The sequence below is a fragment of the Dromiciops gliroides genome, chromosome 2, assembly GCF_019393635.1.
Source record: "Dromiciops gliroides isolate mDroGli1 chromosome 2, mDroGli1.pri, whole genome shotgun sequence".
In the NCBI taxonomy this organism is placed as follows: domain Eukaryota; kingdom Metazoa; phylum Chordata; class Mammalia; order Microbiotheria; family Microbiotheriidae; genus Dromiciops; species Dromiciops gliroides.
This window is the reverse complement of record NC_057862.1, coordinates 487,670,015-487,689,247: the sequence shown is the minus strand read 5'-3', so window position 1 is coordinate 487,689,247 and position 19,233 is coordinate 487,670,015. Positions and strand designations below refer to the sequence as shown.

General features: G+C 36.1%; 1 protein-coding gene and 1 pseudogene across 1 annotated transcript in view; one reads left to right on the top strand and one right to left on the bottom strand.

Annotated features, from left to right (window-relative positions):
* The window catches only part of CDH13 (cadherin 13), a 1,286,821-nt gene that overhangs the window by 109,969 nt on the left and 1,157,619 nt on the right, over positions 1–19,233 (bottom strand). The window lies entirely within an intron of this gene.
* On the top strand, positions 2,680–19,093 carry LOC122742391 (annotated as a pseudogene).

Below are 19,233 nucleotides of genomic sequence, written 5' to 3'. Positions count from 1 at the left end.
AGTTAAGCATTCTGTTCTAGCCATTAGAGCAACCTAGAGTGTCAAGCATCCCAAGACCTCCTCAGCATTCTTGAAATCCTGCTGGTCATGGGCTTTATGTAACATAGTAATCATTCTCCCTTCTCAGATACTCTGGTTAAGGGAGAACAGATTGTTGTTTCTAGGGGTCTTAGTATTCTCCTTTGCACCTGATTGTAAACTGATGAGCCGGTAAATGAAGCAATGATAATGAGGTCTTCCCATTGAGAGAAGGGTGACGAATAGGAAGCAGTGTGGTATAATGGAAAAGAAATACTGGATATGAAGGCAGAGGATCAAACTTTGAGCTCCAGCTCTGTTAACTACCCATTTGATCTTAAGTAAATTATTGAACTTCTCTGAGACTCCGCATCCCAGATATATATATAGATGAATATATATATATATATATATATATATGTATATATGTATATATATATACACACATACATTATGTTGAACTAAATCTTTAAATCTAGAAATCTTGTGCTCTTATCAATGAGTCAATCAACAAGCACTTATCAAGCATCGACTATATGCCAGAGACATTCCTAAATACTGCAGATACAATAAAACTCAGACAACAAGAAAGACTAGGAACACTAGCTTTGTTTTCAATAAAAATGCTGTGGCACTCATTTTCCCAAGCAGTGCAGCAAGCACCCATGGACACTACTGATTGAATAATTCCAATATTACTATTATAGAGAGCCATAATTTGGCTTTTGAAGAGCCATGAAATTTTGTGACCAAATAACATACTTGTTTTTAAAAGTACAATAATACGGGGCAGCTAGGTGGTACAGTGGATAAAGCACCAAACCTGGATTCAGGAGGACCTGAGTTCAAATCCGGCCTCAGACACCTAACACTTACTAACTGTGTGACCTTGGGCCAGTCACTTAACCCTCATTGCCCCCACATATATATATATATATATATATATATATATATATATATATATATATATATATATATATATATATATATATGATCATTTTAGCATGTTGGGAAAAATGTTAGGTGTAGAATCAGAGGACCCAGTTTCAAATCTCTGCCACTTACTACTTGTATCACTTTGGGCAAAATCCTTCATGTCTTTCTACTACAGGTATCTGTAAAATGAAGGCATTTGACAAGATGCTCCTCTCAGATCCATATTTGCATTAAATGTATGATCCTGCAATACCAGGAATATAATGAACCCATTATGAAACATTAATATAATTGTTAAGGTGCCTAATTTTTATTTCAAGGATCAACAGTATCAATGCTCTTCCTACTTATGCAGATTACATCTCCCATGTATCAGTTGTTGGTTTCCTGAGTTATTGTGTCCAAAAATGTATATTCCCTGTGAGACAAATTTGTTCTGATAAGCCTCCCCAGATATAGTCTGATCTTTGGAAAATAGATGCACAGGCTGTTTCTGGTGATATATGTATGTGTATATATATGTGTATGTGTGTTTATGTATGTATGTATATACATATGTAATATCACCAGAAACAGCCTGTGTTTATATATATATATATATATATATATATATATATATATATATACATACATACATATATATCCTTTTCAGTACAACAGAACCTGCCTTAGCTCATGCTCCACTGGCACAGCCCTTGAGACATAAGGGTTACATGCAAGGAGGCATCCATCAGAGTAGGACATAAGGAGAGGTGATCCTTAATATCTCCCCAAATTGAGTTGCTCTTCACTTGCAGAGACTAAGGCTTCTTTCTATATTCTGTGTGCATAACTGCAACCATCATAGAATTAAGTAATGACAAAGTGACAAAGTATGATTAGGTTCTTGCTTTAACTGTGTATATAACCTGCAACTGATATACCTCATTGTTATATTTCTTGCAATACTGTCTAGTCAGTGACATGAAAAATGTGCCCTCTAATTCCACAGTTCAGAGCCATTCATTCTCAATGCCATGATGATTTCAAGCATTATGTGGAATAATATTGTTTTGTTGGGCGGGGGCAGGGATATAACCCGATTCCTTTTAAATGCTACATTGCTCTTTGTTAATAAAAAATTAGTAGCTTTAAAAAATATTGCAGGACATTTATATTCATTTCTATGGTCTATTCAATTACCCAAAACTAAACATTTTCCTAAGCTTCTTATCAGTAGCATTAGTAACAAAAAGATTAAATATAGTCAAATGTTAATTTGGTAGAATAGAATCTGTTTTTTAGGAAAACATGGAATAGTAATGCTATTGTAATTTTAACCAGCTGAAAAAATCTCGGCCTTTGATTTTAATGTTGATAGCAGAAGTTATTATGGGTGACATGTTAGCAATGGTGAGAAAATAACATTATTCTGTTTAGAATATTTTATAACATCTTTATTTCAGTTCCCACTTTTAGAAATATACTAAGTCACACTTTTGCCTCCAGAAAATTCCTGCAATAAAAAAAAATCCCATTTAAATTTCTCAGTTGGAATATTATTAGATTCTGACTTAGTATTATGTTCTAGGGCTTAACAGCACTCCCCTACAAGAGTAGCAAGATAGGCCAACATAGATATAATGCATTTTGTCCCCAAAATTGCCTGCAGTTGGGTTTCAAAAGTGAACTGTTGGTACCAATGGTGAATCTATTCCTACTTTCCAGAGGGAATTGTAGGGGAGTATGTGGGACGTCTACATTGAGTGTTCTTCTCCAGTTTTATTCAGTGTCAGTGAAATTGTTGCACCTTCAATAGAAGCTGTAAGGTGAAGTAGAGAGAGCACAAGCTTTCGAATGAGAGGAGCCGAGTCTGAATCCTTGGTCTGCTACTTAACCTTGGTCAATCAATCAACAAACATTTATTAGACATACCTACCAGTGTCAGGGACACTAAAAATACCTACTAGTTTCAGATACTGTGCTGGATACTACAGATACAAAGATAAAAATTTTTAAAATGAAACATTCACTGCTTTTAAGATCCCTACTTCTCTAGGCTTCAGGACTCAGTTTCCTCATCTGTAAAATGAATGCTTTGGATTATTTGGTTTCTAAGCTTCCTCCCAGCTCTAAATCTATGCTCTAGCATTCAGGAGACCTAATCTTTTGGGGCATTTCTTCCTGGCCAGCTTTGCAGATGACTGAGTCAGTGGTTCTCTAATTTGGCAAGAGTGTAGTCATTTTTCTTTGGAGGCAGTCACAAGGAGGAAAGCAATGAGAAATAACTATTCATGTTGCATCACGGTGTGCCAGTTTCTGTACTAAGCTCTTTACTGATACTGTCTCATTTGAACCTCACAATAATCCTGTGAGTTAGGTGCTGATATTAACCCCATTTTATTTTATTTTATTTCATTTTATTTTGCAGGGCAATGGGGGTTAGGTGACTTGCCCAGGGTCACACAGCCAGTAAGTGTCAAATGTCTGAGGCCGGATTTGAACTCAGGAACTCCTGAATCCAGGGCCGGTGCTTTATCCACTGTGCCACCTAGCTGCCCCCCCCCCCCATTTTATTTTTGAAGAAACTGAAGCTAGTAGGTCAAGTGACTTGCCCAGGATCATGCAGATAGTATCTGAAGCTATATTTGAACACAGGTCTTCCTGACTTCAGGCCCAAAGCTCTATACACGGTACCCCCTTGTTGTTTCACATTAGTCACAAGATTTATGGGAGCCAGCTGGGGTAGTCTCTGGTAGAGACAAATCTAAACCAGATTCACAAGAAGAATTAGGGAGTAGGACATGAAAAAGTTTTTCTTCGACACATTCTAGGGAAAATCTTTTTTTCTTCCTCTTCCAAACTTGAAGAAAAAAGATATGAATAGAATCATTTGAGAAAATTAATATAATGATTAATTAATGAATACTCATTTGTACTTTATATTATTATATTGATAGATATATATTATATTGATAGAAACCCCAAATGATTTCCTAAAGTTATGAATAGAATCTTCTGTCATCTAAACACTGGAAATATGCCGGCATCTTCAATGGGGTACATCCCATCCCACTTATGGAGTGGGGTTGTATAATTAAGAAGGTTCATCTGAAGGATGTGTGTATGTTGGCTGTGAGGGAAGGGATGGGAACAACATGGCGATAATCAGGATCCACTAATTAACAAATTAGTCTCACCAGGGTTTATACTGAAAGGCTGCCAAATAATCTTTCCAGATGAAGAAGTTGACAAAGCTAACTAAGTCCCCATTTGGAACAGGCTAGAAATGAGTCAAAATGTAACTATCAAGTCCAAGGTCAGTAGGGATGTGCAGAAGGGTTGGCAAAAGGAGAGTATTCACAAGAGACAAACTCAAAGGACAGAGACAAAACCCAGGTCTTTATAGCAAAATTAAGGCCAATGGAAAGCAGACTGATGGGAAAGAGGGATCTTCGCAGTGGAGGGTAAAAAGCATTGAATTTGGAATCAGAGGCCCTGAGTTTAAATCATGTCCCTACTGCTTACTGAGAGTGGGATTATAAGCAAGTCTCTCAATGTCAGTCTCAGTTTCCTTTTCTGTAAAATAAGAAGAATTGGACAAGATGATCTTTAGTCAGTTCCACAGTGATAGAGTATAGGTAAAGTACATTTTTGGTGACAAATGCTGGAGAAAATAATTCATTCTTTTCCCATCACTTTTGGATTCGATGTTTTTACTACCCATGGTCCTGTTATATAATATCGATAATTTGACAATTCTATAATTATTTATGAAATAATTTCTGCCACTAAAGTCCTCCTGGGCCTAAAGGTGACCCTGTGTTTTTCAAAGCTGATGCCATGTAGCACAAGCATTAATCACATCTACTAAACTGAGTATAGGAACCACTTGGGGGTAATTACAGTCCCAATGATCAACTGTGCCTACTTCCAAGGACTAGCCTGTTGATGACTAGTCTCTCTGTGCTTCGCATGGTTAAGCAGGATGATAGGAAGGGCCTCTTTACATAGATAGTACCCGATATGAACCTTAAAGGAAAATTCAAGTCCCAAAACATAGAAGTGAGGAGAGAAAGCATGGAGCTTACAGGCTCTACAAAGTGATGGAATGGGTAGATGCAATGTCTGATGGAGTGTCAGGGGAACAAGTAGAGAAAATGTGGATAAATTATGCACTGAAACTTTGGAACTAATAACCAAATTAATATAATCACAGATCCATTAAAATGTTAAAACTATTTGTTTTAATATTCTTTTCCTACTATGGGAATTAAAAGTACCATATGGATATCCCCTAACTTGCTATTAGCAAACTTTCCCGTTCCCACTTACATAAAGAGATATTTCATTGATAGGAGTAAGGAGGCCACAACGATCATTGTAGAACACTAGATATCACTGATGTCCCACGTGCCTGGAATGTATTCTCTCCTTAACCTCACCTTGTAGAATTCTCAGTATCTTTCACAGCTCAGGTGTCACCTACTACTCAAGGCATATTCTGGTTTCACACCACTCATTCTTGAGGCCATCTCCTCTGGAGAATCTAGTGATCAATCATACATAGCTCACATAGAAGGGCAAAGTACAGGTACCCTCATATCATCAAAGCTAAACTGTTGTTTTGTACATTTAGTCCCCATTAGATAAAACATTATTATTGCCAGGTATTTTTTTGGTTTGTATCTATCTTTTCTTAAGAGACCAGTTTCACATAGACCATTGAAATACTTTATTGAAATACTAAAATGGATTTCTGATTTAATTAGTTCATGAGTTTCCTTTAATGATAAATATCTCAACCCATCTCTGTTTGCTCATATTTTATGACTTTTGTCTGCATCCTTCCATAAATTCAGTACAGGGACTCCACTCAGCAGGCTAGATACCTGTCTTACTTTCCCTTAGTATTGTGAGGGTAATAGGGGAACATTAGTTGCCCTATCTTCCCTCCTTCTTACTACATGACAAGCTCATCTCCTCTTCCTGCAAACATAATTTGAACATTTATTAAATGCCTACTGCATGTAAGATGTTGTGCCCAGACTATAAAACAATCAAAGTTTAGATCTTCGTTAGCATTTCTATAGTACTTTAAATTTTGCAAAACACTTTACACATACTATCTCATGTGTTGAATTTCAGCAACCTTGTGGAAATAAATGCTATTATTAGCACTATCTTTTACAGATAAGAAAAATCAGTCCGAAGGGAGTTAAGAGACTTGTCCAAGGTCACATGGCTGGTTAGTATCTGAGGAGTGATTCAAACTCAGGTTTTCTTGATTCCAAGTGCAGTGTTGCATTTGCTATACCAAGCTTTTTCTCAAGAAGATTAAGTCCTATTCCCATGGAACTTCCAATCAGTAAGGAAGTATCAGAGAAGGCTTCATGAAAGAGGTGACATTTGGATTCAAATAATGTAAATTGGAAGTACTTCAAATGACAAGTATTCCAGCACACACATAATCTAAGAAAATTGTTCATGCAACATCACTGAAACCTTATAAGATCATGAAAAACACTATACCCTATTGATTCAATTCTATTTTCCTCTATGCCAAATTACAGGAGGACCTGCCAGGAATCAGTCAGTCATTCAAAAACATTTATAGGGGCAGCTAGGTGGTGCAGTGGATAGAGCACTGGCCCTGGAGTCAGGAGTACCTGGGTGCAAATCTGGCCTCAGACACTTAACACTTACTAGCTGTGTGACCCTGGGCAAGTCACTTAACCCCAATTGCCTCACTAAAAAAAAAAAAAAAAGAACATTTATAGAGAACCTACTATGTGCTGGGCATTGCACTAAGTGCATCTAACCAAAAAATATTTATTCCCCCAAAGTTGTGTCCATTTTCTTTCAAGCAATGATGCCATTGGAAATTTCTGTTTAAGAAGAAAGAAATCTACAATCTGACCTTGAGAAATTCTTAAATAAAGCATTTCAAGAGAATCAGTCTATACAGAAGGACTTATCTCTTTATTTTTTTCTTTTTATTGAATTTTAAGATATCAAGTTCTCAGATTTATTTGGAAAGCAAACCAGCAACAGACTATGAAATACATTTCCTGAATTAGTTACATGATTCCTGGCCTGTGATTTCATTATCCATGGTTAGTGCCTAGTATAGTGATATGCACCCAGGGAGAACATGGAATATTTGTTGACAGCCTGGAATTGGTGATTGACAGGTCTAAGATGGGCAATAAAAGTAATCTGAACTTCTTTCTTTATTCCACTGAATTCTCTTTAGGTTCTGAAATGTGTAGAATTAAAATGAATATAGAATGCTGATACTATAAAGGTGCATTATGTTGATTTCTTCCTCTTAAGTCCCCTTTTCTCACCATTTTTTGAGAAGAGTCCTAAGCAGATTGACCCACTATAGGGCTTGTTGTTTAAAAGAACTACTTTAGCATTTATCATGTGTTTCTATATTGTGTTCTGGGATCATGTATGCTCTTGAGTAACTAGATGGCTTTTCATAATTAAACTTTGAAATACAGGACAGCAAAAATTATGCCTCCAATATTCAAACTCTCAACTCAACAAAACTTAGCACAACTAATTTTGAAATAGATGACTTGGGGAAAAAGCCACATCAGCTGTAAAAATATGCTTTTGACTTTATATTTAAAGGTCATTTATCTGGCCTTAACCAAATCGAAGGCACCTAATCACATGGGATAATGAAATGTTTCCATACCTCTGAGCAGCATTGAAGCCAGAAATCCATTTTTAGCTACCTCAGATGTAAAGCCTTTAAAAATTTAGTTTTTTAATTAATTAGACTTTTCCCCTACTGGCGTTTTCACAGCATAGAGTCTGACCACTTACAAAGAGTGAGCTGTAATAACAACTTTACATAAATAATTGAAATCCCAACAGCACAGGAGGTAATAAAAATGTACTGGTGCCATAAAATATATAAATGGAAGGACGTCCCTTTAATTAAAAATTGCAAGGACATCATTGTAAACAATGCATTACCATTTCATACTCCCTTTATCCCAGACTTGTTGAGTTAAGAAAAAAACAAAAACAAACAAACCCCCCCCCACTAAACTGATATCAAGATGAAGGGGGGTGGGGAGATTTATTATTGAGGTCAGTAACTATTTTTAATTAAGATCAGCTGTTAATAATGGAATTCAGTAGAATATGGCTTTTCTTTTAATTTCCCCAGGTAGAAATGTTATTAAATTTGGCTTTTAACTCTTTCCTGACACTCACACACTTAACTTCTCATTAAAATTTAAACTCTGGTTAAAAAAAAACAAACCTATATCCAGACGCTTAAATCTGTCCAGATGTAGCCAATTTGTGATCATGAAATCAACATTTGGAAGCTTATTCATTTTTTAACAAATGGCAAATTAAAAAGAATTTTGCAAGACCCTCGTTGAGTAATTGGAGAGGTCTTTTTGCATTTTTTTCTTTCTTCAAATGAGTATAGGTTCATGCTGAACACATCTGTAACCTTAATTGAATGTTTTTTACTGGCTATTCCCAGTGATCTTAGAACACATGGATTTAACAATTTATAAGGATGTTAGCATCTGGTTTCTGCCAAATCTCTTATCATTCTAGTGCTTCTTTTTGGATGGGCTTCAATTATTACATTAAACATGAAGTTTTAAAAAGGACTTCATTCACCAAGGGTAGATTGGTAAAAATTGATATCAGATTTTTTACTACTCCTTTGGAATTGAATTTCCTTAAACTCTAATGCACTCACTACTTTGAACCTAACAAATGAATTATACCATCAGGCTGAGAAATATACAAATTCAAAGAACAAGAAGGGAAATTACTTGAAAATATACAGATCCCACAAGAAATCAGGAGAAGGGCTTTTGCATTCATTTAAATTTTTTTGAAGAGATGAATCACTAATTTGAATCTGCTTCAGATATTCAGGGTTCAGAGAATAGGGTCAATTTGGACCTGGGTTGCACAAGAATTAGTTGTCACAAAAGATTCCTTACTTCTTTTTTTTTTTTTGATGGATTCTTTTTTTTCTTTTTCTTTTTAGTGGCAACACAGCCCATTTGTGTCTTCTACTACCCACCTCACTTCCAATGTATGAATTTAGAGAATTCTAAAGCCCTCCTTTAACTCATTTTGGTATACAGTCCTAGTGCTAGGTCTCAATATTTGTCTTCCTTGGTTAAAAACACTGCACACTGAATGTCACTGGTTTTGTCTGCTGTCTTTTGGATATTTTTACTTATGAAATTATTAAGGAGAGAGATAGAGGGCAAACCAAACACCTAAGGACTTGAAATTTTGTATTCTATAAATGTTAAAAAAAAAAACACAACCAATAAGGAATAAAACTATTTCAGAGAAATTCAGAGGTTTGTTGACAAATATCTTTTGGGTAGGGATGCCTACAAATCAATTAGATATTTGTGCTTCTTGTCTCCACCTTCTCCTTATGATGGGCATCATCATTTTTTATTGTGCTGAAATAATAGTTTAAATCTCTGTGGTTTTCTTCTTTGTGGTCTCTTGCACCTTGACTGACACTATTATTTATATGAAAGCCAGTGTTTTGGGGATGTTATTGTTGCTGCAGCATTCAGTATTAGTCATGTATTCTTTCTTTTCCCCCCAAATCCACATGTGCTTTGTATTTTAAAATTTGAAACCTATGTTTTATAATTTCCTTTCCAGTAATTTTATTCATCATAAAAGGGCAAAAGGTATTTATGTCACATACTTCATATTCTCCCTCCCTCAGAATTTTCTGTCCCTTGCTTTTGCATTTAAGTTTAAGACAGAGAGAAGAATAGGAACTACTATGAGGTTGCAGGGCTAGAGGGGTAGATAGGATACTAGAAAAGAGACATTAGAGGTGTAGGAGTTTTTTCTAGGCTCCCAACATAGACATTGTGGACTATTTCAGGGATACCATTAAAATTAGGACATTGATGAAAAACCCAAAATCCTTTGCCCTCTAAAGTTAAAAAGCTTACCCAACTCTGGGCCAGGTACACCAGCATTTTAATAAGAGTATAGCCTCTGATATGGCTTTATCTCTATTTGGTCCTCTTCCTTCTCCCCTTTCTGCCTGACCTCCAGTCTCTGCTCTACCATAGAGCCCATAGCAGCCCTCAGCATCTCCATCCCAGCCTGTGAGCACCTTATGTGGGATTTCAAGAGACTGTAAAAAGACTCTACTGCCAGGGTCATTGGACTCTCTTTGGAGAACAACATTATGACGTGAAATGGAATAATTTGGGGGCTCAATGGGACATATTTGAAGATAGTACATTTAAACTTTCAATAGAATTCAAAGAATATTCAAATAAACGACCTATAGCAAGATGTATCTCTAAAATATTTTATCCAAATATCTAAGCAAATGGTAGTATATGCCTGGATATACTTCAGAATTGTTGGAATCCAACTTATGATGCCTTCTTCATTTTGACAACCATAAAATCTTTATTAGATGAGCCTAATCCCACCAACAGCCAGGGTGCTCAGCTACACCAGGAGAACAAATAACAATATAAAAAATGAGTTTCAGATTTCAGAGTTGTTGACCCAGGAAGGTATAAATAGACAGGCTGGTCTTATGAACAAAAAAATGTATCTGTCCTGTTCCTTTTTTCTCTTAAAATTATTACATTTATTTTTGAAAACATAATAGCTGTCATGCTGTTGCCTCCTTTAATTGCTGAAGCTTTCTTTCCTCCCTCCCTTTCTGACATCAGAATAAAGATAGAGAGATAGATGAGAGAGAGAGAGAGAGAGAGAGAGAGAGAGAGAGAGAGAGAGAGAGAGAGAGAGAGAGATGATAAATAGAATTCAAGAGTTACACTGGAAAAAAGGACAGGAAAGTCTCAATATATGAAATTTTTTCTCAGCTCCTGTTGTAGTCACTACATCAATTATTTTCAAGGATACTGATAGAAGTAGGAGACCAATGAGGAGGCTTTATACTCAAATTCTCTGAAGAACACAAGGCCCTCATCTAGTGAAATTTGGATGGAAGAAAGGAGACTGAGACCCAGGCTGAGTTGAAGGTTCTCTCATCCCTACCTTCTTCCTCTCTGCACCTACCCCCAAATAATTCTTTTTAAGGGGCGTGACTAGAGAATTCTAGCATTAGAATGAGTCCAAACTGGATTATAATCTTACAGATAACTCACAGGACCTGAACAAGTTTTCTCAAATGAATCAAATATATTTACTATGCAATGTCATTAGAGTTTATCCCATAGCTATCGAGAACATCTAAATTGACCAAGGAATTTTACCACCCTTAGTCTAAAGCCTGTTATTGATTGATTCAATTGAAAAGTGTTTTTATGTGGTTAAAGTATCTGGGCATAACATCTTGCTCTTCTTTCTAGGTACTTTAAGTGAAATGAGATCACTGATTTGTGACTCAAATTCCCACACTTAGACATATATTTAGAATAAATAAATGCCTTCAGCAGTAGTGGGTACATTTTTGAAAAATAATAATAATACTTAGAAGCAGGGAAACAAAGCTGAAATATGGAAAATCCAGAAAACTAAGGTGGTAAACTGGGGGATGGCAGTTGGGGTATTCAGCCCCAGGCAGATTCAAATCATGCAGAACCTGTTTTGACATGGCATAAAGCAGTTTGTGAATGATAGCAACTACACGTAGAAGGATAATTGATTTTTCTGACCCGACAAGACTCTCATCATCCAACTGGAGGTAATGTTATCTAGACTTAGTATAATTTTGTTGTTGTTGTTGTTGTTGTTGTTGTTGTTTTCCCCCTGGGGAGTACAGAGGGAGAGACAAGAGGAGACCATTTGCTTTTGGATCCTATTTTTCATTATGCATCCTTTGATGATATGAGTGAGAGAACAATTAGCACTATTATAAGTGGAAAGAGTTCATTCCAAGCTGAATTTGGAACCTGAGGCTCTTGTTATTCAAAGCCCCAATGGGCTTAATGACTTTTATAAAACATGGAAAGTAGCAGAGCTAGTATTCAAACCTCTTCAAAGACTGGGTCTCATTCCACTGCAATACCCTGCCTCTTGTTTCCTTGGCTTTAAAATAAAATTTAGATACTTACTAAGCCGTGTATGTGGAGCTCGGGCCATATTTCACCTGTTATTTTTAACCAGCTAAGAATCAAAGTAATAAGCTGAGCTAGGCCATAATGGATGCTTGAAAGTGTGATTACCAACAAGTAAGAAGATTTTAGTAGCCATCTAATTTGTCACCCCTAATCTCTTTGCTTAATTAGGATTTGTCTATTCATGGCTAATTTATTATCATACAAAAATACAGCCCAATGAGAAATCTCAAAAACCCTTTTGTTCTATATGTGATTATGCTAGACAATAGATACCTGCTAAATGATAAATCTCTTATCCATAGAGTCATTACAGTTGAAAACTTGGTCCTTATTGTATCTGGCTGAGTAATACCAAAATGTTATTGTCTAGAGTTTTCATCTGACAGAGATTTAGTCCAAGTCAGAATAATGGAGGGCTTTTTGCTCAAGGAATCTGTAGAAATGAGTCTCAGACTTCTGTGCCAATGATTTGGAAGCTATTTTTTATTTATGCAATTTCTGATCTATTTGTCTATTTCTAGCACAGTGCCTAGAACTTAATAAGTGATAATAAATCCATGTTTACTTACCTTACTTTGGGTCTTTATTTTGAATATATACCTGTGAGTAAAAGTTAAAACAGTGTAAAACTAACCAAAAAGAGCAGAATGAGTTATATTACCAGGCACTGGAGATCAAACAATTCTGACCAGGAAGCTTTGTTTAGTTGCTAAGGAAAAAATGCAGATTCCTTTGGGTTATATAGTACTTATTGGCTAACAGAAGAACACATAATAATAATTTTGTAACATAAAATAATAATTGTAATAATAACAATGATAATCCTAACATGACCCAAAGAAATTTAGGTTTTTTTGCCTTAGCATCTAGGAAACAAAAAGCTAAACTCAGTGTCCACATGCTGGGATTCTCTAATCTCCAGTGCCTGATATCAATTGCTTTGCTCTTTTTGATTAGTTTTGCATGTCTTTTACCTTTACTTATGGCTATATATTCTAAATAAATGGTCGTCAAGTTAGCATGCACTTATTATCACCTATTATACATCAGATATTATTCTAGATAATCATAATAATTGTTCACTTCTATAGTTCTTTTAAATTTACAAAGTGATCACATCTTAATAAGCCTGCATGATAAGTAAATCAGCAAGAAGTATTATGTCACCATTAAAACATGAGGCCCGTTTGCCATATGAGGACATTGAGGTTCAGAGAGGAGATTTGAGTTGCCTAGAATCTTACAGCTGGTAATTTTCAGAGCTAAGGTTTAGTCTCAGGTCTCCTGACTCCGAATCCAGCATTCTTTGTCCTGTACCATCCTGCTTCTCACAAACAGGTAAATCCATTATAATGGACAAGCTTTTCCCTGCAAATTAATATAAATATAGAATTATCTAAGAATCTTTATACAGGGACCATAGTGGAGACAATGTTTTTGAATATATCTCTGAAAGACATGGAAAAAAAATAGTCCTTGTAAAAGTTGAGGGCATAACATTAAACCTTAATTCAGTGAAGGCAATTTTGCATATATAACTAAGAGACCATGGCCTAAGTAGATTATGTTCCATTGCTAGTCTAATTTCATTTTAACCATCTTCACACATTTTCCATTCAGGAGAATCTAGGACCTTTTGTTATTCCGCATAAATAACATTCCATCTTTTCTCTCTGTATTTTATTTTTGCAGGGCAGTGAGGGTTTAGTGACTTGTCCAGGGTCACATAGCTAGTAAGTGTCAAGTGTCTGAGGCTGGATTTGAACTCAGGTCCTCCTGAATACAGGGCTGGTGCTTTATCCACTGTGCTACCTAGCTGCCCCTCTTTCTGTTTTTTTGCTCAAATGTTGCCCTATATCTGGAATGCACTCCTTTCTTTTCCTCATACACTACTTTTATCAAATCACATCTCAAGTGCCATATCTTTATATTAGGCTTTTCCTGATTCCATCCCCATCTCCTCTCTTCACCCCCACCCCCCCACCATTATGACCATTTTATCTCAAAATTATTTTTACATTGTTTGTAATTATTGTCTTGTCTAGATGATATTTTTCCCAAATAGAATTCCTTGAGGGTAGAGATTATTTAATTTTGTTTTTTTTGTGTTCCCACTGTGCCAAGCACAGTACCTTGAACATGTTGGGGTTTTTTGTTGTTGTTGTTGTTGTTATTGGTTTTGTTGTTGAGTCATTTCAGTCATGTCCAACTTTTTGTGACCCCATTTAGGTTACTTTTGTGGTAAAGATACCAAAGTGGTTTGCTCTTTCCTTCTTTTAGTCATTTTCTAGATGAGGAAACTGAGGCAAAGAGGGTTAAGTGATTTGCCAAGGCTCACACAGCTAGTGAGTGTCTGAGACCAGGTTTTTACTCAGGAAGATGTCACTCTGTCCACTGTACCACCTAGCTTTCCATTGTTCTCTACCTATGCCCCACCTCTACTGAACTTAGTAGGCACTTAAATATTTGTTGAATTGAATAGAGCTGGGGGAAAGGAGAGTAACAGATATTTAGCATATCCATTAGGCTGCCTGTCAGGTTGTTGTTCATGAGCTCTTGACAAGTGTTAGATGATAGTCGAATGACAAATGATTTCTCCAATGGACCCTATCATGCTGATATGTCCCTACTTCTTTTCATGTTGCACTACAATGATAACAGTATTTAGGGATACTATTTTCCTCAAAGAGGAATTTGAATCTGCTTGAATACTCACAGTTGGTTGAAAGCCAAGATCCCTCTGCCACCTAACATAGAATTTTTGGCCTGACTACCCTGGCCATACTAGGAAAACAGTATGGTTTCTGTAGGCTCTCTTATGTTTGAAAGGACCACAAGCATAAAGAAGCTACAAAAAACACCCCCAACTACTGAATGAATTCACATGTTAGTTGAGTTAGTGTAATGTTGGAGTATGTCTGCCAAACACAACGATTTCAGTTACAGTATTACTGTTGGCAAGCCACTCTGAGAACAATTAGGCAACAGGCTCAGATGCAACTGAAGCCCACTCCTGGCTCAAGATAACAAAATACTGTTATCAGCAAAATACTGTTATCAGAGTACTTGTCTTCTAGTTTGCAAGAGTGAAAAGGAATATATCCAATTCATCTAAAAGCTACCCCCATGTTTCTTAAATGCAAATATAAAAAAGGGGGCCAGTTGTAGCTCCATTTTACATCACACAGAATTATAATTTTAGTTGTAAAGTGATTCCTATTACTCTGTTTTTAGCCATAATATCATAAAAAAGATTTTGAAGGAGCATTGGCCAGGGATCTGTGCCAAGATAGTGCCATTTGATCCACAGATGGTACCTGTCTACAGAGGTAAAGGTTGAGAAAAGATCAATGAGTGTCCCAATTAAACTCAAGTTTTCATTATCATCATCATTGCTAATATTTACATAGAACATTAAGGTTTGCAAAGTACATACATCATCTCACTCAATGACACATTGATGCCCTAAGGTTGGTGCTATAATTGTTGTTCAGTCATTTTAGTACTTCAGTTGTGTGTGACTCTTTGTGACCCCATTTAGAGTTTCCTTGGCAAAAATACCAGAGTTTTTTGCCATTTCCTTCTCCAGCTCATTTTACAGAGGAGGAAACTGAGACAAACAGGGTTAAGTGACTTGTCCAGGCTCATGACCAGCAAGTATCTGAGAAGGGATTTGATGTCAGGTTTTCCTGACTCCAGGCCTGGAGTTCTATTCACTTCACTACCTAGATGCCCCTTTGAGAGACATAGAGGTTTTCATAGTTAAAGATGGGGTTGATTATTTACTCTGATTCCATAATGAGGAAAATTTACCTGTTGAGTTAATATTTTGGTGAGGATTAGGGACGTTCACCCAAAGCAAGAACAAATAGTGTTCAAGTGCCACCTTCTACTTAAGGTCTTTGCTGATCTTCCTGACCTGTTAGGGTTTACTCTTATTGACCTGTTTCCAGTACTCTCTTCTCTTTCTTGAAATTACTTTGTAGGGGCAGTTAGGTGGTGTAGTGGATAGAGCAATGACCCTGGAGTCAGGAGGACCTGAGTTCAAATCCAGCCTCAGACACTTAACACTTACTAGTTGTGTGACCCTGGGCAAGTCACTTAACCCCAATTGCCTCACCAAAAAAAAAAGAAAAGAAAAGAAATTACTTTGTAAACAAAAAGCAGCATGGCATAGTGGATTGGGGGAGAGCTCATCTCAGCATCAAAATGACCTAGGTTCGAGTCACATCTCTGATACATACTGCTGTGTGTCTCTAATCAAGTCCTATAATCTCTCAGTGCCATCCAAAAACTCTCAAAGAATGAGAAAATTAGAAATCTTTATCCATGAGGATTTCCCTAAACCAAATTATTTCAAACTGTGGTCTTGCTACTCCAGGGAGTCTCTGAAACCTTTTATGGGATCTATGAGGCCAAAAACTATTTTCATAATAATATTATGATATTTTAATTTTGAATATGGTAAATGGGTCAGCTAGGTGGCACAACAGATGGAGCACTGGGCTCCATCAGGAAAACTTATTTTCATGAGTTTAAATCTGGTCTCAGACACTTACTAGCTGTGTGACCCTGGGAAAGTCACTTAACCTTGTTTGCCTCAGTTCCTCATCTTTAAAATGAGCTGGAGAAAGAAATAGTGAACTATTCCAATATCTTTGCCAGTAAAACCCCAAAATTGGGTCACAGAGAATTAGACATGACTGAAACTACTAAATAACAGAAATTTTGATAGATATAACCCCCATAAACAAGCTCTTTACACGGGGCCTTAGTATTTTTTAAGAGTGTATAAATGGGGTCCTGAAATGAAAAAGCTTGATAATCACTTCCCTAGAATAAAATCAAAAGTCTAGTTAAAAAAACAAAAACAAAAAAAACAAAAAGTATGTATTTAAAATTTATTTATCTCTTAATACACTGCAGCCTTCCAATAGAAAGTAAGTTCCTAAAGGGTAAGCACTGTCTTATTTTCTCTCTTTATACTCCAGAGCCTTATATGTAATAGGATCTAGAAATATATTTGTCGAATTGAAATGAAATTTTCTCTTGGGATGTTTTGTAGCTTTGGGTGATGGATCAAATATTATATAATTATTAAATTACTGGTCCCCAGTTATATGTAGCCTCAGAACTTGCAGAGAACACTATAGGAGTATATGGGTTGAATTAAGTTGCTTTTTTTTCTAGGACTGAAGGATCTTCAGGAGATGAAGGCCAAGGAACAATTTAATTGCCTCTTAATTGGCTAAATAGTGAATTTCACTTAAGAAACAAATTAGTGTTCTCAGTGATCTTTTTCTAAAATCTATTACGCACCATGTGTTTCCCCAACAGTATATTTTTATTGTGTTTCTCTTGAGGTAATTGATTCTGACTCTATTTCTGTACAAGGATCAGAATCATGATCATGACAGTTTTCTCTTCCTGCCCCCAAGACTTCTCATGTTCAGTCTCCAATCTCAGGAGATACCACTTCTCATTGTGCAAGATCAAAGGTTGCAAATGATAATTGAACTTTTTCCCATAAAATAGTTCTCACAAACACAGTACAACCTGCCAGAATTATACTCTGGCTTTTACTGAAGTTCCTACCAGCTCCCAGAGAGTAAGGGGATTCTGATGAGCCCTGGGTTGAGTACAATGGACCCAAGGGCCCCACTGCTATGCTGGTCTATGCCTTGAGGCCTATAGTGTTTACCTATCCCTCATCAAACATAAATGGCAATGATGGATTAATGTTTTTTTTTTAAAGAAGCAAGTCCAAAAAATGAGCAATAACATACTTTCTGGGTTTTACCCAAGCAATTTATCAGTAAGAAGACATACTTGACGAAGACTGATTAATAAACAGCCTAACTCTTAGATGTTCCACCTGGAGAAAAGCAAACTATTTCTATCATTTCAACTCAATTTTTTGAAGCAAAAACTTTAAACCTAGGAGATTATGTACTACTTCAGAAATATGAAGCTATTTCTTTTTTTTAATGCCCCTATATCATAATCGAAGTTCCATTTGTCCACTCAACTAAGGTCATTCTTCTCCACACAAGTTCCTTAGCATATCAGAAGCATTTTACTACATTCTATTCTCCCTGAAGAGGAGCCACCTATTTCAACCCTTATTTTAGCAGCACAAAATTACATTTAAACTTCCCTGAAGACATCTGAAAATTGTAGACTAGCGGATGTTCCTTTGAGCTAGAGGTCTCTGAACAGAGGAACTTAAATAAAGCATTCCTGCTGATATTTAAATGGTGTATTTTCTTTCTCAAGTTCTATGTAAAAGAAGATTGCCATTTCAGATTCACATTTTTATAGGGTTTAGGCATTCTTTGCTAACTTTATGCTGTAGATCAAAACTTAAGTTTTGTTGTAAAATAGATTCATTTGGTAGGATTGGAAAATAGCTTTCTCTTCTCCATATCTGTTTTCTTCCATGTGAAGAAAAGAGAAGGATAAAACTATACTTGTTTGGACATATTATATTTTTAGAAGTTTTGAATTATATATCTGTACACATATTATATATATAAATTAATATGCATGTATGTATATTTTGTGTACACATATAAATACATACATATATATGTTATTTTGTGGAAAGCAATTTAGTTACTGAGCAAAAGATTTGAGGATTTTTCAATTCAATTAGTCAATCATTGAACATCGATGATTCTATGAACCTTTCAGGGTCCTAGTAGTTATTGATTCACATCAATGAAGGGAGTTTCTGCATCAGGCACTTTTTACAGTAGTAAAATCACTGGTTCACACATGTACACATGTAGAGAGAAACATCTGCATATCTGTAAACACACATATCTCACAAAGAACACTCCTCATTTTGGAGCTTCATGTATCAGTTAAGCATTAGGTATTCATAATATGCTTAATAGTACTCTGACAGTAACACTGTACATAATTTGAGAAATACGGTCAGCAATTTTGAAATCTTTATCTCTTCCCACTTCCCACTCCCACATGTTTTATCAGCATATAATAACTCTTAATAGAATTTCTCTGGGGGTAGTTACCAACCCTACACTCTTATCACGGAATTACAGTTCCAGAGTTGAAGGGTCCTCAGGGGTCATCTAGTTCCATTCCTACCTGGACAGGCATCTTTGGTACCATTCCTCAGTATCCAAAGCCAACATTTTACTTATCACTTGACAGCTCTACATTAAACTGCAACTTCAACTTGTCTCTCTAGTTT